The 21,849-nt window shown below is 43.3% G+C and overlaps 1 protein-coding gene across 1 annotated transcript in view; it reads right to left on the bottom strand.

Moving 5' to 3' along the window:
- Positions 1 to 21,849, bottom strand: part of TMEM178B (transmembrane protein 178B) — a 336,563-nt gene that overhangs the window by 69,947 nt on the left and 244,767 nt on the right. The window lies entirely within an intron of this gene.

Below are 21,849 nucleotides of genomic sequence, written 5' to 3'. Positions count from 1 at the left end.
GGCCAGAATTGGGCCTCGTCCCATCTCTCCTGCTGCCCTGAGGCCCAATACTACAGCTCCAGCTCTACTCTACCTGAAAGTCGGTGCAAGGCACGATAGAGCAGAACATCCCCCTTCTGCCCCTGATTGGGCAGATGCATTCTAGTCTTGCACGTTGGAAATTGGCATAGAAGTTCTCACAGAACATAAAAGAAAAAACAAACAAAAAACCCCTAATGATGTACTTATACCTTGGCTAATTGAATTTAAAAAAATAAACAGTAAAAAATAAAAATGTTAAAAAAAGGAACTTCTCACAGAAGGATTTGTAATGGTGATATAATTCTACATTATTTAAATAGAGAGGTCATCAGGGTTCGAGTGAACAAATCAGGTGCAGTGACCAAATGGCTTGCCCATGGTCCCACAGGCAGCTAGCAACAGAGCTGAAACCAAGGGCAGGGCTCCTAACTCCCGGCTCAGTTACGCATGGGCTAACTGGACATTTACTCACTGGCTAGGAAACCTGCCTACTGTTTTTGGCATGTATCTATCAGAAAATGTGTTCTGAGATCCAAATCGCCCTATTACAGGAAAAAATTTGGAACATGGCTCATTCCACACTGGAGACCACCAGATCTGTCTAAGGTGTGTCTGAGGGCTTGCTGGAAGGACAGATTCTCTGTCCCCTTCCTTTAGAATTTGGGCAGCCACCCATACAAGAAGGCCAGAGACAATCTGGGATGACAAGCAGGTGAGGGGTGTGGGCAAAGCGGCTCCTTCTCTGGTGTGACATACCCCACCCCCCCCTTCCTGCTGCCCTGCTCCTCACATGGGGGGAGGGGGGGAGCCAGGACCCAAAACAGGCCCCCAAACCTCACTGCATCCCATTTCACAGCTGGGAGGATCTCTGCATCTCCATTATGATAAGGAGGGTTAAGATAATCCTATTACCAGTAATAGTATGTTGTAAACACTCCATCCCCACTTGTTAATTAGCACCAACCCCCCTTTCCTCCAAAATATGAAGCAATGCTGTATAATCATGGCATTTTGCGGATGATACTGTTTATCACATGCGGTATTTCAGTGGTTTGTGTGGGAGAAAGAATTAATTATAGCTCTCTGATTCCAACCCATTCTCAACCCCACCCCCGTCCTTCTCTCCCATTCCCCGGATATAGAAAGCCATATATGTATAAATAAGCAGAGTAAATACATAGTGCTCGTTCCGCACTTGCTGAGGAGGGGGAGGTAGAGCACTGGGGACCGGGTCCTGACATGGAAGTCTCGGATCTGCCTCTGGTACCAGCACAGTCTGGCAGAGAGGCCTTGGAGAAACCTCAATCTCTGGGCCTCAGCCTCCTCGTCCTTGAACAGGAATAACAAACCAGCCCTACTCATGCTGAGCTTGTTAGGGGGATCAAAACAATGAAACTCTGCTAGCTATGCGAGGCCATCCATGCGTGCGGTTAAATTCTTAATAACTGTTCCGGACATCTGCAGAATACCTTCTGTAGATTCTTCTGGAGGCAGGTTTCTTAGGAAACCTAATGAAGGAGCCAGAATCAGAATTATTGGAGACAAATAATAAGTTGGTGGTGGGGCTGGCAGGAGTGAGAAGACTCCTTTGGGTGCATATAAGCAGCAGGGAGCTGACTGTGGGCAGACAAAGAAGACGTTCAAGCTAAGGCAAAGTCAGAGGCATCACAGGTGGATGCAGAATTTGTGGGGAGCCCTCATTTAAAATGTGGAGCAGTAACTTAAAATTTCATTTTTAATGAAATTCAGAGCAAAAAAGCAAAAGAAGATTGGGGTGATATATGGCTAAGGAGAAAAAAATATATATATTACATAAGATATATAAAAAATATATGTACAAAAGAACTATTTATGTAATTCGTTTCATCTGAATCTGAAAATATGTAAACGAACCAGGCATAGAAGAAAAATGGAAAATAACAGAATTTGCTCAAAATACCATAGATCTACATTAACACTGGAAAATAGCAGCTGGGTCCTGGGCTGTTTCCTTGGGATGGAGATGCCAGAGACATTATTATTCTCCACGGGGGCCACAATTTGGCTTTTGTTATCAGACATCGTAGAGGATGAGGCATTTTATAATTTATAATCCCCCAAACAACTCTCAGAGTTAGATATTATTACTGATCAGGAAACTGAAGCTAGAAAAATGTAGACCTCTTGCCGAAGGCCACACAGCCAGCAGGTGGTAGAGCTGGGATTCAAATGCACACCCAAATCCTAAGTCACCACACTGGGCTGCCTCTCATGGTAGCCTGGTGGGTCCCTACTTTATATTAGGCCCAGATAGTTAGGATGTGGGGGGCCATGTCTGAACCAAACTCTCTTAGGCCTGAAGTCTAAGTGCTTGCCATCACCCTCCATTTCCCCACAGAAAAGCTCAGCCCATGTTCATCCTGGAAATTTGGAAGAAAAGTACCAAGACCAGCAAGAGTTGGGCTATAGACCGACCATCATGGAGCTGCTGCTTTCTTTCCACTCTTCCCAGGGACTTCTTCAAGGTGCAGAGGATGCTCTGTGGCTGTTACAGGTAAAACTCTTGACTAAATTGCACAGAACCAATCCTCAAGCAAAACCCCCAGAAATGCAATCCACAAGTCGAGGAGAGGCCAAGGCACAGAGCTCGCCGATGATTTATTGAAACAAACAAACAAAAAAAGGAGTTTCCTTCAGTGTGTCCAGACTTTAGGAGGTATGATAACATAAATTACAACAACAGAGGATAAACTGCAAAAAGGAAGCCACCCCTTTGTCTAAGGAAGAAAAGAAAAATTCCAGGCTAATAAATTCTTCCTAAATTAAGGTGAAAAACTTTGTCTTTGTACTGATTCTGCCAAATGGAGTGTTGCAAACCCAAAAGTCACTTGTCCAGTCAGCCTCCTCCAACCCAAACATGGCTCCCACAGAGAAAAGTGTGTGTGGGCCTGTCATAACCACGTGCACAAAAACCAGGAGGAAGAAAATGAAGGTCTTTTTAAGAGCAGGAGGGCATCTTTGCAGGCGACTTCTAACATTTCTGGCTCAGGGACCTTATTCCTTGGACTACCAGCTACTGGTAGGTCCATCAAGTCATGAGGTAAGAGTTTACCTGAAAAGGGTGAGGGAGGGCTAGAACTAAGTTCTGACCCCCATCATACTGAGATGTTTTCCCTTCTGACCCCTTTAGCCACACCCCACAAATCCTTCAAGACCCTTCAACTTCCGTCTTCACATGGAAGTCCCCTGGCTCCTTCATTCCTCCTGAATCTGAACGTCTACTACATGTTACACTCTGGGTTGAAAAAAGCATTGATTCTGGAATTCTCACCCCTCTATTAGTTCTCTCTCTCCTGGTTTCAAACGTTTTATACTTCGATTCCCCCTTAGTGCTGCATAAAGAGTTGTCACTCGATAAATATCCTGATGATTCAGTAAAAGATTAAGGAGTTTCTGGGTGTCGAGTTTACCTAAAGACAGAGAGAAGGAAAGGAGGATGACGATGGAGTTGCCCTGGGGGAGAGAAACCCCCATGAAGCACCCCGGAGGGCATCCTTCCCAGGTAACAAGCTCTCTTTATCCAAGAGCAGAGGAAAAGCCTTGCAGGAGAAAAGGTGTTATTATATGCGTTGTGAATTCCTAGCATCGAAATGTACCACAAGCGCACAGGCTCAACTTGCTGAGGCTGGTGAGTTATTTACCTGAAATAACAGGACTTGGAGATGGTATATACACAACTTCTGGGAGCCTGGTAATGACTCACTGGAAGTCTTTTTTTCAGACATGCTGAAGGTTTGGCAAGAGTACATGCCAGATGCAAGCCCCATTCGAACTTGTATCTGGTTTGCCTCGGAGTTGGGAACGCACTCCTTAGTCTCTTTCTTAAATCCACTCTCAAGAAGGGCCCAGAAAAATGCCGCTGTGCACAGCGGCAGATTTTAGCACTGATCTTCTCTCCCCCCCTCACACTCACAACTCCCAAGGTCTTCTTCTCGGCTGCTGGGTAGAGTTGAAAGCCTGCCACGTATGAGCCCTGCTTACTCAAGCCCAGTTTAGGAAAAAAAAAAAAAAAATCCAACCACAAAGGACATTAGGGGACAACTGTGGACATTAGAATATGAAGTAGGCATATGACTGTCCACTTTGTTGGATGTGATCATGGCAATGTGGGTCTAGAGGTAGGCTGACGTACTTGGGGTCTCAAAGTCTGCAATTTACATTAGCACTTAGTAGATTTGTTCTGTGGATCTCTGTATGGCCCCTGTTGCCCTCGAGTACGGAAGTGAAAATGTTCAAGGAAATACGTATCAGAAGTTTGTGTGTGATTGCAGATTGAGATCTAAAGGCCAGAACTAGGAAATGATGATCTTTGTCTCTCAATCCCAAACCGTATGTAACATCTCGAATCACACGGCATCCCAGGCCAGGCGGTCTGAGACTTTCGTTTTGTTTTGAATCTGAGATGTGAGTATCTGGGTATTTACTGCCACCTCCCCATTTTTTTGAGTTGTGTGCATGTTTAGAAACAGTATGCCGATTCCTCAAAAAAATTACCGTATGATCTAGCAATCCCACTTCTGCCTGCGCACCAGAAAGAGGTGAGAGTGGAAAGTCAAGCAGGTATCTGGACACCCATGTTCATAGCAGCATTGTTCACAATAGCCAAAAGGCAGAAGCAACCCAGATGTCCAGAGACAGATGAACGGATGAACAGAAGTGCTATAGCCACACAATGAAACATTATTCGGCCTTAAAAAAAAAAAAGGAAGGAAATCCTGTCACGTGCTTCAACATGGGTGAACCTTGAGGACATTATGCTTAGTAAAATGAGCCAGCCACAACACAGCAAATAGTGTATGATTCCACTAATATGGGGTACCTAGAATAACCAATTCATAGCGAGAGCAGGGCGGTGGTTACCAGCCACCAGGGGAGGAGGAGGTGGGAAGTTAATGTTCAATGGGTGCAGAGTTTCAGGTGGGGAAGATGAAAAAGTTCTGAATGCATGGTGGTGATGGTTGCACTTAATGTTAATTTATTGAATGCTACAAAACTGTACACCTGAAATGATTAAAATGGGGGGTCCTGGGTGGCCCAGTTGGTTAAGTGTCCAACTCTCCGTTTTGGCTCAGGTCATGCTCTCAGGATCGTGAGACTGAGCCCCGTGAGGGGCTCTGCGCTCAGTAGGGAGTCCGCTTGAGATTCTTTCCCCCTCCCTCTCCCTCTGTTCCTCCCCCCACCGCTGTATCCCGTCCCCCACTCGCATGCTCTCTCTCTTAAATAAAACCGTTAAAAATGACTGAAATAGGGCACCTGGGTGGCTCAGCTGGTTGAGCGACTGCCTTCGGCTCAGGTCATGATCCTGGAGTCCCGGGATCGAGGCCCACATCGGGCTCCCTGCTCGGCAGGGAGTCTGCTTCTCCCTCTGACCCTCTTCCCTCTCGTGCTCTCTATCTCTCATTCTCTCTCTCTCAAATAAATAAATAAAATCTTTACAAAAAAAAATGACTGAAATAGTAAATTCCACATTATGCATGTAGTTTACCACAATAACAAGGTTTCGTAATGCAGAGTTGAAAAAAAGAAACTAGGTACACTACCAGTAAGCTTCCTCGGCCTGATCTCCAAGGCCATCTGGCTCTGCTGAGTGTTCCCACCCCGCACTGGGCCCTGTGCACCCCCCCACAGCACCCATCTCCTTGTGCCTTTCTTCTTGCTCGTCCTGCCTTCTGAACTCTGTCCCCCTTGTCCATCTGTCGAATCTCCCCCTTCTGAGAGTCACACTCAGACGCCAGCTTTAAAAAAACACTTCAAAACTCTCCTGACCAGAGCGACCCTTTCCTTCTCTGATTCCTGCTGCATATTATTTATATTCTCTGCAAATTCTTGTTTGCTCTTGAAAACAAAATCAATGCTTAGATACTGGCCAAGGCTGAGCACACTGCGTCTATAGTTCATTTGAAAGTCCCTGCAGATGTGCAGGGGCATAAATTTTCTTGCAAGGGAATATGCCCATTAGAAAGGTTATGGTTTGCATGGGATTGAGAGCTAAAGGTCATAGCTGGGAAATTATGATCCCTACCCCAATCCCAAGCTTTGTCTAACATTTCTAACCAAATGTCATCTCAGGGCGGATCAGGCAGTCTCAGAATTTCTGCCTTTGAAAACCCAAAGGCAAGGTAAGTCAGGTTACAGAAGATAGCAAGTGTCCTTAAAACCCTGCCAGCCTCTGTCAGAGCTGGAGATGAGGCTGGTCCCTCTGGAGACAGAGAGATGCAGGCAGAGAGTTCTGATTTCCCTAACAGATAAAGATCACTTGATTCTGAGTGGGAGCTGATCCCTCCAAAACCACAGTAAGGTATTTTTGTGAATAGCATATAGTACGCGAAAACACAAACAAGCAAAAATTGGTCACTGAGCAAAAAGTCACCAAAGCTTGTTCATGGCAGCAAAGTGTGGGCTAGGCTTGGAACCCACAGTGCACGTGAGAAAGAATAACATTTCTGACTCAAAAGGAGGAGGGTTGCCCCCAAAAAGCAGGAAAGAAGGGAGGAGGTGGGTTGCGGAGAGAATTGATGATTTACCCTCTAACTCAATCTTGGCTTGTCCTGCTCCCATTCTTTCCTTTAAGCCTAAATGATTTTCCCTTCTTTTCTGGAAGGGAATTGAAACTTGAAAGGAAATGGATTTTAGTGCTTGAAGTACTTCTAGGTGAGAAGCTAAAATGTCCCTTAGTAGTAATTGCTCGGGCCTAGAACAAGATGTTTTCTAGCCCCGCACTTGGTCCCTGAAGGCTACCTCTGTCAGATACTGCTTCGTTCCCAAAGCAGCTGTATTTTATGTATGTATGTATGTATGTATGTATGTATGTATGTATGTATTTATTTATATTATTATGTTATGGAGTGGTGGGGGGTGGGAGGGATGGGGTGGCTGGGTGATAGACATTGGGGAGGGTATGTGCTATGGTGAGCGCTGTAAATTGTGCAAGACTGTTGAATCACAGATCTGTACCTCTGAAACAAATAATACAGTATATGTTAAGAAAAAAAAAAAGCAGCCGTATTTTTTTAAAGGAAAAGGAGAATCTCTCGTCATTTTCCAGAGATCCCAGGCAAGCAGATCAGATCCCATCCCCACTGAAAGCCAGGTCTCTGAAAACATCCTTTCTCCCCCAAAGTCTTTGAATGAGTCCTTGTTCAGGCCCAGAAGTTTCTTGTCGAACTGGAGACCCCACACCAATGTCTCCATTCAGATTTATTTAGACATACTCTTCCAATAATTAGCATACAAATTAGTATTGGTAAATACACTGGCTACTCTTTGACACTGTCCAAAGAAAGTTCTGGAAAGAGAGAGGATTGTCATTCTATCAATGACTTTGACGGCATGGTGCCGCCTAGCAACAGTTGGTATAATCGGTGTACTAATGTGTGTCACTCCTGGTTAATCAGAGTCTCAAGGATCCAGGAACATCAGGGACTCCCACAGGCACCACCCACCCCAGCTCCAAGTGATGAAATCGTAAGAGCCCTCACTACTGTTTCTTTTACTATACTAAGTTGTATAAAGATACACCCTTTTTTCCATTAGGCTGTATAAATGGAAGTCCAGGCCAGAATATGATCCAGCTTCAAGATCAATTTACCAGAGAGACCACTCCATGGGTCCAGAAGGGGCCATTAGGAGGGCAATATGACTCGCTCGTTATGGCAAGCTGGTGATAGAGAAATAGATACGCTTTCCCTTATTACACTGTATGATATGTGGGTAATTGACAGAAGAGGTACACATTTTGTACTATGAATTTTCTATTTATACCTCCTGGACCTAATAAGAATAGTGGTATCAGGAAAGAGGGATGAACTTGCTGGCATGTTCCTGCTGACTGGAGTTCAGAGTTAGGATTTTGTTTCTGCCAACAAAGAAACCCAGGAAGGCCCAGTTTCCAGACCCAATTAATCAGGGTGCGGAGACATTATACCAGACTCAGCTGGGCTTTGGAACCTAGGAAGATCTATTGAATCTTTACTGCTGCCAGGAGCAAGGTTACCACAACTCAGCATTTGGACCTTCGCAGGACACTAATGTGGGTACATCTGCAGAAATGGTGCTTTTAAAACATCTGCAATTCTGGGGGGGGGTTTGGAGGGAGAGAAGAAAAGATTTAATGTCCATAAAATATCCAATAATTAGCATACAAATTAGTATTGGTAAATACATTGGCTACTCTTCTCCTTACCACCTCAAATTTAAAAATTTGTGTAAGTTTATTGAGTTATAGTTGACAATTTAAATTGTATATATTTAACATGTATGATCGGATAGACTTATACACTGCGCAGTACCACAAACTAATTAACACATCCATCACCTCATATAATTACCCTTTTTGTTTGTTGGCTTGCAGTGAGAACTGTTAAGATCTAACCTTTTAGCAAATTTCAAGTATACGATACAATATTGTTAACTAGAGTCACATCGCTGTACATCAGGTCTCCAGAACTTATTTATTTTACATAACTGAAAATTTGTATCCCTTGACTAATATCTCCCCACGTTGCGCTGCTCCCAGCTCCTGGTAACCATCATTCTACTTTCTGTTTGTCGGAATTTGACATTTTTAAGACTCCACATATAAGTGAGATCATGCTGTGTTTGTCTTTCTGCCTCTGGCTTATTTCACTTAGCATAATGTCCCCCAGGTTCATCCACGTTGTCACAAATGACAGGATTTCCTTTTATGTGTACACACATACACACAGGACTATCATTCAGCTTCAAAACGGAAGGAAATACATATTTTATGTTACATATAATACATATAAATACATACACACACATATATACACATATACATGTATACACACACATTTCCTTTATCCACTCATCTTTTGACCAACATCTGGGTTGTTTCCATATCTCGGATATGGTGAAAAATGTTGAAATTAACATGGGAGTTGCAGACCTTCTTGAAATACTGATTTCATTTCCTTTGGATCCATACCCAGAAGTGGGATTGCTGGATCACAAAGTAGTCCTGCCTGCAATTTTCTGAGGCACCTCCATGCTGTTTTCTATAAAGGCTGTACCAACGAAGACATCTGCAATTCTTGCAGTTTCCAGGAAACTGAGATATTTGATTTTACCCATGCTTGGTTTGTGCAGATCTTTGGAAATGAGTGGAAGTCTTGCTGACTCCTACCTAAATCAGCCCCACGCTGTATAAAATTTCCAGCGCTGTAAAATTTCAGAATGCCACGGAGCTGGGCGTGTGACTGCTCACCAGGCTGTTACAGCCAGTGGGAAGAGTTCATGCCAACCTGGAGTAGTTATTACTCTAGTCCTTTCAAACTAACTCCTCAACCTCTTCTAGGATTAGGTTTCTGGGTATCACAGTAGGGTCCTTCTGAATGGCAGGAAGAGGCTTAGGCAAGGAGCATAATAGCTCAGGAGGAAGAAACAATGAATCGGCTTCCTTGTGGCTCGGAAGAAATCAGCACGAATCAATTAAAGTGACAGGAATATTTCCCACCTGGAGAAAAGTAGTTCCATCTTTAGTGAGTTCAGTTACACTCACAGCAAAGCCGGTGGTCCCATCAGTGACACCCTTTTGCAAGCAGAAAGGCTTATCATTTATGGCAGACACACATTCCCCACTGGAGTCTGTTTGGGTGACGTGATGGAGGCCAGTCAAGGTGAGCTGGGAGCCCCTACTATGAGCCTGGGGTGGTACCAGGTCTGGAGGAACCAAAGACACACCTGAGCGGCTTCCTGTGGCTCTCTGGGAACCCTCAGGTCACCTGACAGACACGCAAGCTGAAATAATAATATCCCAGTAATGAGAGCTGTCCCGCGGGCAGAGAGACCTTCCGTAAGTCATCGAGATGTACTTAAATCCCAGAATAGACACAACCTGACAATGAAACCACACAGCTCAAAGAGTCAGCTGCGGGGAAGCTAGAAGGGTGTATGGCTTGGTAACTTCAGCTGGTAAGTACAGGTGAAGTAGAAGAGGTCTTCAGAGGGCAGGTGGGCACAGGGTGAAGAAGGGGGCAGCCGGCAGGATGACCGTAGGGGCTGGGAGATGACTGCGCGAGTTTTCAGGTTGTGTGACAGAAGAACAGAGCAAGAGTGGGTGGATGCGAGGACCAGAAATGGAACAGCTGTGGGTGAGCCATGTGGTGATAAGAGACAAGTGTCAGGCCACGGGGACCGGTGGCAGGAGGCGGTGGGCGGGCAGAGGGAGTCCACGCCCCCTGGGTGGCAGAAATGGGTGAATGTGAGAAGGCTTCACGCTTTCCTTTTATTAAAAAGGGGTCTGAGGGGCGCCTGGGTGGCTCAGATGGTTGGGCGTCTGCCTTGAAGCTCAGGTCATGATCCCAGGGTCCGGGGATCAAGTCCTGTGCTGGGCTCCCTGCTTGGCAGGGAGCCTGCTTCTCCCTCTCCCTCTCTCCCCACTCCTGCTCTCTCTCTCTCTCTCTCTCTCTCTCTCAAATAAGATAAATAAAATATTTTTTAAAAAAGGGGGTCTGCTTCAAAGGAGCGCCTCCCTCTTGAAAACCTCTTCAAGGTCCTGGTCAACAGCGGAATAAGAAAAGATGGCCAGGAGGAAGGATATGTCTGTTCCCAAATCCATTTTAGGCTGGGAAATGTCGTTCTGTAATTTACTTCTGACCTATTTAGATTAACGAGAAAGAAAGTCTGCAGCCCTGGGAAGTCAGAAGCAAGAGGAGAATTTCTTCCCCTGACTGAGAAGTTATGAGGCCCAGTTAGGGGGAGCTAAGGGGATTCCACACTATCTTCTTCTGAGTGTTCCTCATCTGTAGGCTGTATAAGAGGCACTTGAAATATGGAGTTCTTGTGAAAATAAAAGATGCTACATGTGAGGTGTTTAGCCTAATGTCTGACACCCTGTAAATGCTCAATGAAACAAAATAAATATTATCTAGGGTCCTGTGCACTCTAATATTCTGAGGTTCTATGAAATCCTGTCAAAACTAGTTTTATCTTCCTCCCAAGCAGGAGGACTGTGAATGCCCCGAAATTGCACGCAGAGTGGGGGCTGTAGGAGACTCGCCTGCCTAGCTCCCGATGTTCTCCCTATTTCTGGGAACGGCCTCATGCTACACAAAATGGATCTTAGTGAGCATGCCACCCTTCTGGTGTAGCTGACTGGACCGACTCAAGCTAGGACAATGAACTTCTCTCTCTTGCAGATTTCTGAAGTTTGGGGGCAGATGTGGATATTGGGGCTTCTTGGAGCTGGGTGAGAAAAAAGACCCCCCCAAACTCCTGAGCCCCTGGGGCTGCTCTGGTTCCTGCCCCGTTCTTATCTACATTGCTTACCTCTTACTCTCTTCTGTGAGCTACTCCAGCATCCTTCTTTTTTTGTTTACATTGGCTGGAGTTGGTTTCCATTGCTTACAAACCAAAGATGCACACATGTACGTCCATGGTCACATTATTTAGAAAGACGATCCACAGTTTTCATAATAGTTACAGAGTATTCTTGACTTCACCCCAGCATGACTAAAACCCAGGATACAAAACCCTCATGTAAGAAGGTAATAGCTCAACAGAGAGCAGAAGTAGCATGCTATTTGATTCAATGGAAAGCAAAGTTCTGAGACTGCATTTTAATGCTTTTGACTTATCCCATACTTCAGAGTCCAGGGAACAGTGCTGAAGTTTCTGCCAAGTCCCGAAGCAACCCTCTGTACTAGAATGCCACCAATAAGTAGATATGATTTTTAAGTCACAAGTCTTCCCAGGAGAAGAAAGAGCTGAAGGAGGAAACAGAAAAGACTAATTATATCCACAACATTTCAAAGTCTAGGAGATGGAAGCAAAATTTCAAAACCCCCTAAGTCTTCTAGAGGCCACCTGCCCACGGGACCCCCAGGTTTCTGGGTTCTGTTGTTGTGATGAATGCACACAAGAAAAGTAGAGGATTGTGGTGCCAAGTCCAGAGACCCAAGGAAAATCTTGTCATCCTTACGTACTGAATTTAAAAAAGAGGCCCCAGAAGATGGAGAGTCTGATGATCTCTTTGTAGCAGAACAAAGCCTAGGTGAGGCTTAATTATGTATCTAGAACTCAGGGGATCTGGCTCAACTTTAAGGGCTGGTCTTGCAACATGTTATTCTATTTCCGTAATGGACACATTGCATGAGCTCAAGATGTAGCATAATTAAGGACCCCGAAACATCAGGTACAGAGGCATGAGAGTTATTTAGAAAATATGAAAAGCAGGGAAAGGCTTCTCTTCTTGGTGGGAAAAAAATCGAGGTGACCTTTTTGAAAACTCATATAAATTTAAGTTAGGATGGTCATTTGCAGGCTAGAATGCTTTGGGTTTAATTTTGAATTCAGGGATTCATAGCAAACTTAGAAAGAAGGTTTATCTGGGAACAAAGGAAGGTGGAAAGGGTGTTGTAAGAATACCGGTGTTCCCTCTCAGGGTAAGCAGACTAATTATGTATGATGGCTTTCCACACTAGAAAGACTATCAAAATACTAGATGATCAGTGAGATGTGGAGTACAACTTGACCTACAGAAAGTGGTGAGAACACATTTTGAAACATATAAATATACAACAAGAGAAAAGAGCTATATAACCCTATTAAAAATGGACAAAGGACCTAAAAAGACATATTTCCAAAGAAGACAAATGGCCAACAGATACACGAAAGGTGCTCGACATCACCAGTCATCAGGGAAATGCAAATCAAAACCAAAAGGAGGTATCACCTCCTACGTGTTAGGATGGCTATTATCAAAAAGACAAGAGAGAAGAGAATGCCAGCAAGGACGTGGAGGAACGGGAACCCTCGTGCCCTGGTGGTGGGAATGCAAACTGGTAAGGCTACTATGGAAGACAACATGGCGGTCCCTCAAGAAATTAAAAATAGAACCACCACATGATGGATCGATTCCAGTTCTGGGTATACATTCAAAAGAGATGAAATCATTATCTCAAGGAGATACCTGCACTCCCATGTTCACTGCAACATTATTCACAACAGCCAAGACATGGAAACAACCGAAGTGTCCATCAATGGATAAATGGATAAAGAAAATGTAGTGCATGTATACAATGGAACATCGTTCAGCTTTAAGGAAGGAAATCCTGTCCTGTCTGATGACACGGATGAAATTGGAGGATGTTACGCTAAGTGAAATAAGCCAGACAAAGAGAGACAAATACTGCATGTTATCACTTATATGTGAAATCTAAATAAATAAGTAAAGTTGAACACATAGAAACAGGGATTAGAAAACTGGTTTGCCAGGGGCTGGGGGTGGGGAAATAGGGAGAGGTCAGTAAAAGGGTACAAACTTTCAGTTACAAGATGAATAAAGTCTGAGGATCTAACAGAACATGGTGACTACAGTTAATAATACTGTATTGTACAACTGAAATCTGCTAAGAGACTAGAACTTAAACATTCTCTCTCTCTCTCTCTCTCTCTCTCTCTCTCTCACACACACACACACACACACACACACACACACACAGTTAACTATGTGAGGTGATGGATGTGTTGATCCATTCAATGGGGGCAATCCCTTCACAACGTATATGAAAGCATCACTTGTACATTTTAAATGTCTTACAATCTTATTCATCAATTATATCTCAGTAAAGTTGGGGGGATTACAAAAAATATAGAAGATGGGTAACTATGCCAGTGAACAGTCTCCTCCGCATGTTAAAAACAAAAGCAATTCCAGGGCACCTGGGTGGCTCAGTCGTTAAGCGTCTGCCTTCAGCTCGGGTCATGATCCCAGGGTCCTGGGATCGAGCCCCACATCGGGCTCTCTGCTCAGCGGGGAGTCTGCTTCTCCCTCTCCCTCTGCCTGCCGCTCTGCCTACCTGTGCTCTCTCTCTCTCTGTCAAACAAATAAATAAAATCTTTAAAAAAAAAACAAACAACAAAAGCAATTCTAAGAGCAATGATTCAACACCAGGGTGACCTCAAACCGAGCGAAGACATCAGTGGCAGCTAAGGAATCAAGGTCGGACTGCAGCCTCCCACTCTGGCCCTGCATGGGCACGGCTTGGGGCAGAGAGATGGGTTTGTTCTCCAGGTACCCGAGGAGAGTGGGTGGGAGGACATGGCAGGGAAAGGTACAGGAAGGAGGTACGGGAGCTTCTATGCTTTCACGTTGGCAGGTGTTACTATGATTCCTGCATGTGCTCAAGAGCCTCTAGAGACACAGAAGAACTCACTACTTTGCTGAGGCACAACTTTGAATTGGGGGTATCACGGGGCTTGTTTGTGGGACTGAATCATTGAGCCAGGGAGAAAAGCGAGTCTACTACCTGGCCTACCCAGCTTAATGCATTAGTGCTGTTTCCTCTGTCGTTACACATGCATTAACACTCATAAAGTGATTATTCTTCAAAACTGCCTTTCTTGTGAAAAAAAAAATAGTCCATTAAAGGAAGGCAACTGCTAATGCTGATAATAGATGAGAAGAGGTCTCAGAAAGCAGTATTTTTTATATAATAAAAAGTGGAATGCTGAGTTTGGCCAATCAGACACGTGAAAGAAACAAGTTTGCTTACTGGGACTAGGGAAATTAGAAAATATAATTTGAGTGTTCCAGCCAGGGCAAAGGCTGTAATTCATGGGGGAATTTTTAATGATGTGCTAATATTCACAAATCTTGGGACGTATCCCTTCAGAATCGCTGGACTGTCAGCTCTAGGAGGCAGAATTCGGTACTTCACAGAATCCGGATTCCTAAAGCAGAGCCTGGTATATAGGATGTTGAGAGACAATCAGCAGCCAAGAAATGTAGTGCCTAGTGGTTCATAATGAGGAATTTGGATATTGATCTAAGTGCAACAGGAAGACTTTGGACATTTTTACAAAGGGGAACGATACAATATGATTTGTTTTAAACAGTCACTCTGGCTGCTACATAGAGAACAATGATAGTCTAGGAAGAGCACTGGTGGAAGAAGGGAGACCAGATATCCCTACGGAGAAGGCCTACTAGACTAGACCAAGCAAGGGACAGCTGTGGCCTAGATTTGGGGGCTGTCAAATGGTTCAAGATACACTGGAGACCAGAGCCAACAGACAGACTGATGGACTGGGGGTGGTACTGAGGAGAGAGTCAAGCATAATTTGAGCAACAGGGTGCCATTAACTGAAACAGACAAGACAGAGGAAGGAACTGGTTTGAGGGAGGAGAATCCAGTTCTGTTGGGGCATGCAAAGTTTGAGATAAATATTAGACACTGTGCGGAGAGGTCAATTAGACATCAATTGGATAGCAGAAGGTGTCGGATCCTGACACTCTGAGAGGTAAATAGGATTGGAGATTTCAATCTAGGACGAATAAATCAGTGCCTGAGGCCTACTCTGAATTAAAAATGGAAAATGGTCTAGCCACAAGAGTGTAAACACATTCAATTCCCCTCAGCTACAAAAAAACCTTATTATCCTCGTGGTCAAAAGGGAAGAATATGAATTGTCATTGTCCTGACACAGGAAAGTCCTTCCTACACTTGTCAAACTATTTTAATAACCCCAAACCTCAAAGAAGTGGTTAGGATTTGTTTGTTTGTTTGTTTGTTTGTTTTTAAAGATTTTTTATTTATTTGAGAGAGAGAGAATGAGAGATAGAGAGCACGAGAGGGAAGAGGGTCAGAGGGAGAAGCAGACTCCCCGCTGAGCAGGAAGCCCGATGCGGGACTTGATCCCAGGACTCCAGGATCATGACCTGAGCCGAAGGCAGTCGCTTAACCAACTGAGCCACCCAGGGGCCCGGATTTGTTTGTTTTTTTTAATATTAGCTACTGAGGACCCCATTTTCTTGATTCATTTATATATATTTGAGACTCATTATGTCTCTAATAAGATGAGGTTGGGGGATATCTGGAAAGAAGGGAAATAGAAGCAGGCTTTTTAAATAACTTATAGACAGAAGTATTTGGCATTCAGGCAAGTCAAGGAAGAAATATGGAAAATGAAAGTTGCTTCTTCTAAGGAAGGAAAAATTCCCATACAACACTTAGCTCTCTGACAAATCAAATGTGGCACAAGAAAATCAAATGGAAATGATTTCTACTACTACTACTACTACTACTACTACTACTACTACTACTGGGAATGAGTCCACATATTTACTCAGAATGGGAGGCTGACATTGTCCAGTACTGGCTTAAGGATGTAGAAGAATTTAAGAAATCTGAGCAAGGCCATAAGAGAAAAGTCAGGAGAAGCCATTGCTAAACTACAAAACTCAGACTGGGTGGGTGAGGGGGAACATCGCTGAATTACATGTAACAATCACCGTCATGTTGATGCTGGTTCCGCCTGCCCCAAATTCTGGGATGTGGAACACTTCCATTCACCTTACCTCACTCACTGTAACATCACCGAATAGTGAAGTAAGTGTACAAAAGAAATATGCTGTGTATGCAGGTCAGATGTGGACTGTGCTAGACACGGGTAGGGAGACAGTGACGAGTCTGTCATTCAGGGCTCTGTAGCTACACATCAGCCTCCGTAATACCTAGTTACAGGTCTGTCTGCTTCAAGATACAGATCAAAGTCCGAAATTTCCTGACAGAGAGGTAAGAGTTTCTTTTCCAAAATGACACCCTGACTCTAAAATGTAATGCCATTAATACGCTGAGCCTACTTCACCTACAATGTAATGGTCAGCTGAAAAGATCTAACACAACTGAGGAGGATTACAACTTATAGGAATAATTACCTTAAAGATCAGGATGATGGGCTTGCAATTAATACTTGCTTGTAGAAAGCACAGGATCCTTCCCCAAACACTTCACATGCACACAACAAAAACAACCGAGTCCGATTTTTACTGTTAGCAGGGAAAGGAACATGTAATTCTTTTTTTAAAAAAGTTTAATCAAATTACTGGGACTGTACAGAGCCCAAAATTATCTTAATAGTACATAATAGTCTATTCGAGGGAGACACTTGGTAAAATGTATATTCTGGCCAGAAAGGCAAAAATACTAATGACCTAAAAAAATTTTATATAAAACCCACCAGGTTAGATATTACAAAAAAGTGGACATGGGATATCATTTTCTAAAAGTGGAAGAAGGTTCCTACAATTGAATATCAGTAAGATGGTGTCTCCTTTTCAATTGTTCTAGAAAGGTCTACACACACACACACACACACACACACACTCTCACTCACACAGAATATGACTGAAAGATTCAGTTATTCCAAGTGTTTTGCTATCAATCTGAAACATTCAGATATTTCCTATGTTCAGATTTTTGTGTAGAGCCAACAAATAGCAATATAATTAACCTTTTTGCTGTCCCCCCTTTAAACATTGCAGAACAAAAATCCGTCCTACGTTACTGAGGTGATTAACACAAATGCATGAAGACTCTAATCAAGTAGCCCCCCAACATACATCTAGGCCTGAAAATTTTGTCATCAAAACATGCATTTTTAATATTCAACTAGATTTGTTTTCAAATTCACATTTATGGGTAGGGGCAGAGCACTCAGTAACTTCTTAGTCTACATCTAGGGTAGGAAGAACAGATGGGTAGAAAAAGATATCCAATGTGAAGTTCTATACATTTACACCCATCTCCAAATTCTCCAAATGTAAAAGAATTTCCTGGAAGAATAACACACCTGAACAATATCCCAATTTGATAAAAATCTCCCACGAACTTTCTCAGTGTTAGCCTGAACCAGAAACTTTTCTTTCTCGTGTAACGACACCCGTGATCGGGAACACGAGCAGCCCACTTTGAAAGCAACAGTTAAACAAATGGGAGAGGCTCTTGCACTGGATGCGTGGGGTCGGTCCCACTCTGCAGCCATAAGGGAAGGGATGTCCACCAGGGAGGAGAGCTCAGTGGGCTGTTTTTTATTCTTCTGCCACCCATTCTCCAGTAGCAATGAAAGATCCATGGAAATCAAAAGTACCTCCTGTAAGGGAAGACCACTTCTCTAATAAAACAAGCTGGGGGATGGGCATGAAGGAGAGCACGTGATGTGATGTGATGTGATGTGGTATATACACCTGTTGAATCACTGGACACGACATCTGAAACTAATGAGGTACTATATGTCAGCTAATTTAATTTAAATTAAAAAACAACAACAACAGAATTTTTGCAAATTAAGCATGGGAAGGAGGATGTCCAGGTTCATCAAAGCACAATGCGGAGGAGTAGGGGTTCATCAAGGGCCCCGGGGCTCTATGACCCTGAGTGTCAGCTTTCCCTTAGGGTCCTTTCACTTTGTTACCAGCTCTCCCAAAGCCACGGCCCTCCCATGTGCTGTTATCCAATGATGCTCTTTCAAAAGTGGAAAAAATAAGGTTCCCTTGACTCAGCTAAAATTAACTACTGCTCTCCGTGTTTTGGGGTGGGGGGCAGCACAGCGCTGCTTTTTGTAAAAATTAAAACCATATGGGTTGGACTCAGTGACTCACTCCAGAGAATATAGTATGGAAAGGGAAAAATAGTAACTGTCAAAAACAGTACCTAGAAAAATAGTAGAGACCTTTCAGATCCTACCTTCACCAAGTGACCAAGGTTAACTTAAGCAGTGATAAGCCATGTTGCCATCAGGCAGCCCGTCCTATAATGCAGTAAGAAGGGCATCTGACCTCTGTGGAATTCTTCCCTTAAGCCTACGACCCCTTTCTAATGATGAGAAACACAGCAGACAAATCCAGAATGAGGGACAGCCTGCAAATACCTGAGCAATATTCTTCAGAAGTGTCAAGGTCATGAAAATAAGGAAAGACAGAGAATCTGTGGCTCAGACTCGAGAGACCACACAGACCTGACGATTAAATGCAATGTGGCATTGTGCAGCAGGAAAGGGACATTAGGAGAAGAAGTGGTAAAAATCTGAATGAAGTCTGGGGCTTTGTTAATGGTAATGCACCAATGTTAATATCTTAGTTTTGACAAATGAACTATGGTAAGGTAAGGAGTTCACATTAGGGGAAACGACTGCAGGTTATACATGAACTCTCTTTACTAACTTTGAAAACTGCTCGGAAACAAAAAGGCTATTTAAAAAAAAAATCTGTGCTCCAAAAGACTCAATAGATCTTAATACAAAATGAAATCCTAATTCCTTGATATGTTTTCTTAATGGTGATTTCCTAAAATAAGAGAAATAGCCTTTGTGCATTATAGAAAATTACAGAATATACACAAGCAAGAACAAAAAGCCGAAATGTCACATTTCTACCAGCTAGAAATCAACTGCTACTACCTAAGCACATCGTCTCTTTCTGGCTCTTCCCAGCATATATATACATAAATACTTACCAATATGAGATCTTGTGGTGCGTACCATCTGGTAGCTTTTTTAGTCAATGATTTCTTTGCCTCTATTTCAGTAAATTTCATATCATCTAATACATTTACCATATTCAACGCTCCCCCCACATGTCCTTACAGCTTCTTTGTTCAAATCAGTATCCAGTCCAGGATGATGGCATTTGATTATTGTGTCATTTAAATATTTTTAAATCTAGCAATTTTCCCTTCTGACCCTGATTTGTGAAGACCCCAGGCCAGTGGTCCTGCAGAATGTCTTAGCCTCTAGATTTATGTGATTACTTCTTTCTGGTGATGCTTAACTTGTTCTTCTATCCTTCATATTTCCTAGAAACTGAAAGAACTATCTAAAGTCTCAATGGATTAATGTTAAGCTTTTTTTTCTAGGAAACAATGTAAGTGATGTTGTGGAGTTGTGCTCAGTGACATCCAAAGACACATACCATCAGGTTGTTACCATTAGTGATGTTATGATTGTGTACCATATTAGAGGAGGATAATCTTTTTCCTTTATTGCACAATTATGCCTACCTCTTGAGACCAGAGAGTAATGTGGTAGTCAGTGTGATTCTGCCAGTATAGAAAATATCCATTTCCCTAATAGCTACATATCCAGTGATTTTCATTCCAATTAGGGATACTCGCCTGACTCAATACATTCACTGGGATTCGTGAAATGATTTAAAAAATTATTTCTATAATCATTAGTTGGCTTTCTTCTGTAAAGCAGAACATTCCCTAATAATGTGGGTCTATACAGTTACCCTTAAATACAGTTCCTACAGAAAAGACAGGAAGAATGCTGGCTGAAGCTTCTACTAAGCACTAAAGAAGAACGAAAGGGAGATAAGTGCTCAAAGTATTACAAATGTAACGCAGAAACTTGGTTTACAAAGACTAAGTATGTGCCCAGAAGACTGGTACAACTTCAGGGTCCCCATGATGTGACCCTTTAGGTCACATCTAAATACCTCCAGGCTGATGGCTTAGAGGCCTGTCCCTGTCAGTTGCTCACCAAGGCTTGCTTTACTTTTCTTTTATGTCTAATAGTCTGGCCTCTTCCTCAAGAACGATCTCTTCCCTTAAGTGAGACCCCCCCACACACACCTCCTAATTGATATGGTGGCCTATTAAAGAACCACAACCTCCAAAAAACCAAGACTTACACAGAGTAACAGGGGGTTCATTTCTTTATGGCTTCCTTAACAGAAAATGGTACAAGAACTCCTGGAGTCAAATGATTTCCCCTGGAACACAACTATCACCTGCTGTAATAAGAAACAGGATAGAATACAGTTTGCTTCTAACACAGACGTTAGTCCTGTCTGCTAAAATCAGCATCATAAAAGGTTTCTACTATATTTTTAACTCCCATGTCTTTTTCATTTAAAAATAAGGATCTACCTTTGACGACCTCTATGCAGGTGCAATCAAGATGGATGTAATGGAAGGGTTTACTTTTTGCAATTCACATGGCACATCACAATGACCCTGAAATGACAGGGCCACTATTTTCAGGCTGCAAGCAGTCTCAAATATGGGCCACATCAAAACCTTTCCATTGTATCAGAGTCTATCAGGGTTACATAATCATAGGCATAATTTACTCATGTTAATTATTCAAGTCACAGGGAGATGGACCAACGCTTACAAGGTACAAAAGAGCAAGTGAAAGCAAACAGTAATACTCATCATCCAATATAGAAAGTGAGGTGGTGATCCACCTCATGGATCCAAATACGCAAAACTCGGAAGGGAAAGCATTTGCCGGTATCCAAAGGATAAGTTAAATTGTGAAAAAGAAGCATATGGAAATAGGAAGACAAACTCAAATCCCAGGTGTGGGATGTGGGGACAGATATCTTAAGACAAGGAGGAAGTGCACACTGAAGAGAACGTGCAGGTGTGATGGACTCTGGGATTTTGTAAATGCAGTAGGTATGCTGCCTCATTACATTCAGCATCCCTGGAATCTTAGGAGTGCAAGCTCCCTAGTAATGATCTGGTCTCTCAGATTAAATTTTCACAAGTTCTGTTTAAATGCCAGAGATGAATATACAGCCACAAAGGAGAATGGCCTGCAAAAGTAAACACCAGCGTAAAATCAAGTGGCGAGTTGCCCATCTGGGAAAGGAAGTCCCAAGAATGCTTAAGTAAACATCACATGAGGCGACACAGGGGAGTTCTTTGGAAATGGCCATGACACAAGCAGGAGAGACTCTCCCACCAAGTGCCTGTGAGGGGTTCTGAGCTGCTCCCACAGAGCCATGCTCACCCTGCGCCCTCTTAGCCCACTCCCTCCCTGGACCACTTTTCCTGACCTACCTCCACGCTCAGATGGAGACAGCAAGGAATAGGTGCAAGAAGATTTCTTGCAGAAGAGAGTCTGGGAGTGCTGTCTACACTGCGTACCTGTATCTGTAAGCCCGTAAGAGATGATAATTTTAAAGAGTGGTTAGCCAAATCGGCTGTCTGGCATGCTGGAGCGCGGGCGGAGACCCTAGGAGATGCCACGGGCTCT

The sequence above is a fragment of the Callorhinus ursinus genome, unplaced genomic scaffold (genome assembly GCF_003265705.2).
Source record: "Callorhinus ursinus isolate GAN/ISIS: 27379988/994484 unplaced genomic scaffold, GSC_fseal_2.0 scaffold12, whole genome shotgun sequence".
NCBI classification, from domain to species: Eukaryota; Metazoa; Chordata; class Mammalia; order Carnivora; family Otariidae; genus Callorhinus; species Callorhinus ursinus.
Note: the sequence above shows the minus strand (reverse complement) of the source record. Positions and strands in the feature narration are given on the sequence as shown.